Below are 7,080 nucleotides of genomic sequence, written 5' to 3' on the forward strand. Positions count from 1 at the left end.
ACATTCAGAAAAAACAGTTACATTAAATTTCATGTTGTGCGTATTTTCCCACTATTAAAAAGTTTAAAAATAACAGATGTTTAAACTTTGAAAACGCATGCACCTATATTTGTTATCTGTGTATGCACACAAAGAGAAACTGCAAATGTAACAAAATATTTAAAATTGATAAACATTGTTAAAGTTTGTAAATATTCATAGCTCATTTTTTAAACTTTTCACAAATTTTAAGTAACCAAAATAAATTTTAAAGACACACAGCTTAAAAAAAGAAATGGGGGACTGAGGTGGTCTGGCGCTGTGGCATAACAAATAAAGCAACCACCTGAAGTGCTATTATCCCATGTGTGTTGGTTTGGGTCTCAACTGTTCTGTTTCTTAAGCAAGCTCCCTGATAATGTGCTTATGGAAATAGTGGAAGACAGCCCAAGTGTTTGAGAGACAAATGAAGTGCCTATCTTTGGATTGGCCCACGTCTGGCTAACGCAGTCATTTAGGGAGTGAACCAGTGAATGGAAGCTCTGCCTCTTTGTCTCCACAAACCTTTCAGTAGCTCTGTCTTAAAATAGATAGATAGATAGATAGATAGATAGATAGATAGATAGATAGATAGATGATAGATAAAATGGAATGGGGGAGCTTTGCATTATAGCACAGTGAACTAAACTGCCACTTGCTGGACCAAGATACCATATATGTGTGCTAGTTTGAATACTGGCCACTCTGCTACCAATTCAGCTCCCTACTAATGTGCCCAAGAAAGCAGCAGAAGATGCTCCTGCCACTCACATGAGTCTAGATAATGTTCCAGGATCCTGGTTTTGTCCTGGATCAGCCCCAGCTGTTGTAGCCATTTTGGGAGTAAATCAGAGGTTGAAAGATTTCTTTCTCTCATTTTCTCTTTTTCAGAGGGTTAGGAAAAGAACTGCTACTTGTTTTAGTAAAACATTCACAACTCTATGGGCCCGGGCGGTGGCGCAAGTGGTTAAAGGTCCTCGCCTTGCACGCCCGGGATCCCATATGGGCGCCGGTTCTAATCCCGGCAGCCCCGCTTCCCTTCCAGCTCCCTGCCTGTGGCCCGGGAGGGCAGTCGAGGACCGCCCAAAGCTTTGGGACCCTGCACCCGCGTGGGAGACCTGGAAGAGGCTCCTGGCGAGACCCGGAAGAGGCTCCTGGCTTCGGATCGGCATAGTATCGGCCCGTTGCACTCACTTGGGGAGTGAATCATCGGACGGAAGATCTACCTCTCTGTCTCTCCTCTCTCTGTATATCCGCCTTTCCAATGAAAAAATAATAAAAATAAATCTTTAAAAAAAAAAAAACATTCACAACTCTAGGACTTATATGATGAATATTACTGCTATAAAATAAAATTTAAACTAGGGGTGTTATAGAAGAAAATGTTTTGATATAAAAACTGGGATTTATACATTAATTGCATAAGCTATATTCAGAGGAAAATGAAAAATAATTGATATAAAGACATACATTGATGAAGCTATATAACTTTATAAGGAAATAATTATGTGCCATCTAGACTATTTAAAAGATACACGGGGAGTTAATGTGTAGCCTTGTGATTTTGTTGTGTTTGTATTTTATACTAAAGTACCTGGTTTCTATCCCTAGCTCTGGTTTCTGACTCCAGTTTCCTGCCAGGGAAAACCCTGAGAACGCAGGATTTGATGACTCAAGTATTCAGGCTTCTGTCATTAATGTGCAGGACCTGGCTCTAATCCTGGCCCAGGCCCCACAGTTTGGGGCATTTGGGAAAGAAAGCAATAAATGGGAGTGTGCCCCTTTTCTCTCTTCTAAATAAAAATAATAAATAAGAAGGTTAAAACTACTAGATGCATTGATTTATAGAAGTATTAGCAACTTTGCTTCCAGAAGAGGGGTGTAACAAGTGGGGATAACCTGCTTTTTTACAATGTGTTTGCTGCCAGAGCACATGTGCATGAAAACTACAGTTAAATCAAAGCCAAAATGGGAGAGGAAAAGACATTCATCAACATCTTTATCATTGGACACGTCGATTTGGGCATGTCTACCAAGACTGGCCATTTGATCTACAAATTGATAAAAATGATTGAGAAAGTCTAGAAGGAGGCTGCTGAGATGGGAAAGGGCTCCAAGTATGCCTGTGTCTTGGTTTCTCTGCACGCTGAACATGAGTGTAGTATCACCACCAACATCTCCCTGTGGAAATTTGAGGTCAGAATGTAGTATGCTACTATCCTCAGTGTCTGAGGACCCAGAGACTTCATCAAAACATGATTGCTGGCACATCTCAAGCTGACTGTGCTGTCCCGATTGTTACTGATCATGTTGGGGAATTTGAAGCTGTTATCTCCAAGAATGAGCAGACCCATGAGCATGCTGTTCTAGCTTACACACTGGGTATGAAACAACTAATTATTGGTGTTAACAAAATGGATTCCACTGAATCTCCCTACAGCCACAAAAGAGGAAATAGTTAAGGAAATCAGCACCTACGTTAAGAAAATTGGCTATAACCCTGTTACAATAGTATTGGTGCCAATTTCTGGTTAGAACCATGACAAAATGCTGGAGCCAAGCGCTAATATACCATGGTTCAAGGGATGGAAAGTCACCCGCAAATACGGCAATGCCAGTGGAACCACACTGCTGGAAGCCCTGGGTTGCATCCTCTCACCAACTAGAGCAACTGCCAAGCGTCTGCGTCTGTTCCTGCAAGATGTCTACAAAATTGATGGTATTGGTACTGTGCCTGTGCATCTGTGTCTGTGCGTTGAGTGGAGAGTCGTGTTCTGAAGCCTGACCTGGTGGTAACCTTTGCTCCTGTCAAGGTCACAACTAAAGACAAGTTTGTTGAAAAGCACCATGAAGCTTTGAGTGAAGCTCTTTCTGGTGACAATAATAGCTTCAATGTCAAGAACGTGTCAAAGATGTTTATTATGGCAACATGGCTGGTGACAACAAAAAAACACCAATGGAAGCAGCTGGCTCAAGTGATCATCCTGAAACATCCAGGAGAAATCAGTGCTGTGTATGCCTCTCTGTTGGATTGCCACATAGCTCACATCGCTTGCAAATTCACTGAGCTGAAGGAAAATATTGATTGTTGTTCTGGAGAAAGGTTGGAAGATGGTCTAAATTCCTGAAGTCTGGTGATGCTGCCACTGTTGGCATGGTTTCTGGCAAGTCCGTGTGTGTTTAGAGCTTCTCTGATTACCCTTTTCTGGGGCGTTTTGCTGTCTGTCATATGAGGCAGACAGTGTCCTTGGGTGTCATCAAAGCAGTGGACAAGAAGGCTGCGGGAGTTGGCAAGGTCACCAAGTCTGCCCAAAAAGCTCAGAATGCTAAATGAATATCATCCCTAACATCTTCCACCCCTGCCTTAATCAGTGGTAGAACGGTTTCAGAACTGTTTGTCTCCATTGGCCATTTAAGTTTAATAGTAAAAGACTGGCTAATGATAACAGTGCATCATAAAACCTTCAGAAGGAAGGAGAATGTTTTGTGGACCATTTGGCTTTTTGTGTGGCGGTTTTAAGTTATTACTTTTCAAAACCAATACTTTTTAATGCAAATAACTTGACCAAAAATCTGTCACAGAAGTTTGACACCCAGTAAAATAAAGTTTAATGAGAAAACCAAAAGATGAGTCCCCCTTAGAAAAGATGGAAGGAGAAATGTATGTTAAGAGGGAAGAAGCTAAAGAAAATGTGAGAATCTGGGAGGGGTAGAGAAGGAATCTTGGAGGAGTTTACGTTATGACAGCCATCTGTGTGAATCAATGGTGAAAAGTTCTAGGCTCTGTTTTCATCATTTGTGCAAGTATGATTATAATGTATGCTTAACTGCTTCAGCATCTTCAAATGTAAAATAAGTGAGTAAATCTATGCAAAATTAAAATATTCAAAACCTTACAGTGGGATACACATGTGGAAGCTATTAGCAATAAGCTAAGACTTTGAGTTATAAAGCATGTACAAAAGAGCATGATTTAAAAAAAAATCTTTTAAAGATTTATTTTATTTTTATTTGAAAGACATATTTACAGACAGAAGATACTGAGAAATCTTCCATTTGCTGGTTTCCTTGCCAGACAGTGGCAAGGGTCAGAGCTGAGTTGATCTGATTCAGCCAGGAGCCTGAAGCTTCCTCTGGGTCTCCCACATGGGTGCAGGAGGCCAAGGGCTTAGGCCATTCTCCATTGCTTTTTCAGGATATTACAAGGGAGCTGACTCAAAAGGACAGCAGCAGGGACACAAACTAATGCTCATACAGGATGTTGGTACTTTTGGTGGAGGATTCAAATGATAAGTCAACACATCTGTGGTTATTTGAAATGCATCTCTTTGCTACCCTGCCTGTTTGCTTCTCAAATAATTATTTTAAAAGAAATACAAATGAGTAACATTATTCTTCAACCATCAAATTGGAAAATATTAAAATGTTTGATGATCAACCTAAATGCAACTCATCAACAATTTAAAAGCAATGGTAGATATTTGTCTTGGTGGTTAACATACCAATTATGATGGTTGCATCCTGTACCTCCAGCTAAGGCTTGATTATAGGCATTAGCTCTCTGTACATTCATGCTCTAGGAGGTGACAGGTGATGAATCAAGTGGTTGGGTCCTTGCTACAAGGATGGGAAACTTGGATGGAGTTCCCAGATCCTGGCTTCGGGTCTGACTTGGCTCAGGTCACCATGGCATCCAAGGAGGGAAAGAACCATGGGAGCTCTTGCTCTGCCTCTGTCTCTGTCTCTCTGTTTCTCCCTCCCTTCCCCTTCCCCTTCTACGTATTTACTCTTTGATTAAGTAAATATTTTAAATTGAAAGAACACATATATTAGTCTTATTATCATTACTATGTTTAAGCTTTATTTATTTTTATTTGAAAGGTAGAGTCACAGAGAGAAGGAGAGATAGAGAAGAGAGAGAGAGAGAGATCCTCCATCCACTCATTCATTCTCCAAATTGTTCCAACGGCCAGAGCTTGGCTGCTCTGAAGCCGACAGTCAGAAACTTCCTCTGGGTCTCCCATGTGGGCAGAGGCCCAAGGTTTTGTGTTATATTTTGTTGCCTTCTCAGGCAATAAGTAGGAGCTGGATAGGAAATGGAGCAGCAAGGACACAAATCACTGCCTGCATTGGTTGCTGGCACCACAGGCAGTGAGCTTAATGCCATAGCACCAGCTCTGCATTTCATTGCTTTAAGAAAAATACCTGAATAAGTATTTTGGGAAGCAGAAGCTGTGTTTCAGTTTATACTTGGAGGTTATGGGATCAGGTACTCCTACAATCCAGTGTGTGGTAAAGGGTGGTGATGATGGGCATAGAGAATGACCATAGGGTAACTCAGAAAGGAGAGGACAAGCCTATGCCAAACTTGAACTGAGCTACTCACAGCTCTAAAAATAACTGTACCATAAGGATATGAAACCAGGAACCCAAAGAATTCTAATCCATTCACCTCTTAGAGACCATTATCAGGTTCCACTCTTAACTAATCAGCCATTAATATTAAAACCTCAAAGTTTTAATCCTATGGGCCCTTAAGCCATTGCTGTGTCTCTAGTATTCCAAATCACAGAGTCTATTTGAGTCATAGCTACTCTCCATGTGATCCAGCCCTCTGCCAGTGCATCCGGGAAAGCAGTAGAAGATAGCCCAAGTAATTCAGTGACTGGAACCCAGATGAAAGATCTGAATGAAGTTCTTAGCTCCTGACTTCAGCCTGGTCCAGCCTTGGCTATTGTAGCCACTTGCGGAGTGCACCAACAGATGGAAGATCTCTGTGTCTCTCTGTATCTTCCTCTTTTTACTACTCTGCCTTTCAAATACTTAAAATGAATCTACAAATAAAATAAAATGGAAGCTTCACTGATAACATTTTATCTCCATGTGTGTTCACAGGCATACTCAATAATACACTTGTAAAAATGTCTCAAGTCTTAGGGCTGGTGTTGTGGTGCAACAGGTTAAGCCATGACCTGCAATGCTGGCATCCCACTTGGGTGCTAGTTTGAGCCTTGACTGTTTCACTTCAAAACTAGCTTCTTGCTAATGTACTTGTGAAAAAAGTGAAAGACAGCCCAAGAATTTGTGCTCCTGTACCCATGTGGGAGACCACAATGGAGTTCTAGGATCCCCGCTCCAGCCTGGTATAGCCCTGATCATTGTGGCCACTTGGGGAATAATCCAGGGAAGAAAATACATCTTTTTTCCTCTCCTCTTTCAGTAACTCCACCTTTTAAATAAATAGATGCTAAGAAAAAGCTGAATTCTTCAGCCCAAGATGAACTGAGTGCTGCGAACAACCACATGAACTTGGAAGATCAAGCCATAGACTGGCCTCAAGGTCTCAAGCCCAGAGTTCATCAGAATTATGAGATAATAGTACATACTTTTAAGCTGCTAAGTTTAAGGTAATATCATATGTACCATGTTATAGTAGCCACCCGTGGAGGACGGAAATGAGATCAGGGGTTAGTGAAACAGTGCAACTTTACATTTTCTAGTCTTTCATAATATATTGAAACAGGAATTTCTGAGTCTGCAGTATCTTTATGAAAACACTAAACAAGGAAGCAATGGGCATTATCTACCAAGGTATGTCAGGGGAAACCCATAATTTTTCAGATTAGAATATAGCCTATGGATTGTTAGTTTATTAATGCTCACCTCACCCTATGCATCACTTGGATGAACTAAGACCTAAACAAGTTAAATAACCTGTTCTTTATGCTCTGTATACTCAGGTTACAATGAAAGAGACAGACACAATAGGACAAGTATAAAAGAGCAAGAGCCATGAGATAGAAGAGAAGAAGAAAGAGTATTAATTAGAAACAGGCTAAGAAGGCAGTTTTCAAAACTTAGCATAGACCTTAGCTTTCAATTTCTGAGGAGACAAAGGGAAAGGAAAATGTACTATGTTACATAGTTCTTGTTAACTACGAAACAATGCATCCCAAGGAACAGAAAAGATTTGGCTTATTTGTAAAACAAAACTCCAATGAGTAAATCCTGTGAATCTTTATGTAGTGAAAATTGGTACCCAGCAAAATACAGTCAATAGAA

The 7,080-nt window shown here is 40.7% G+C and overlaps 1 pseudogene; it reads left to right on the plus strand.

The window, feature by feature from the left end:
- The first annotated feature begins 1,986 nt into the window (after positions 1-1,986).
- LOC121169285 lies at positions 1,987-3,352 on the plus strand (annotated as a pseudogene).
- The last annotated feature ends 3,728 nt before the right edge of the window (positions 3,353-7,080 follow it).

The sequence above is a fragment of the Ochotona curzoniae genome, unplaced genomic scaffold, assembly GCF_017591425.1.
Source record: "Ochotona curzoniae isolate NIBS_2020 unplaced genomic scaffold, NIBS_Ocur_1.0 scaffold_1852, whole genome shotgun sequence".
Taxonomy (NCBI): domain Eukaryota; kingdom Metazoa; phylum Chordata; class Mammalia; order Lagomorpha; family Ochotonidae; genus Ochotona; species Ochotona curzoniae.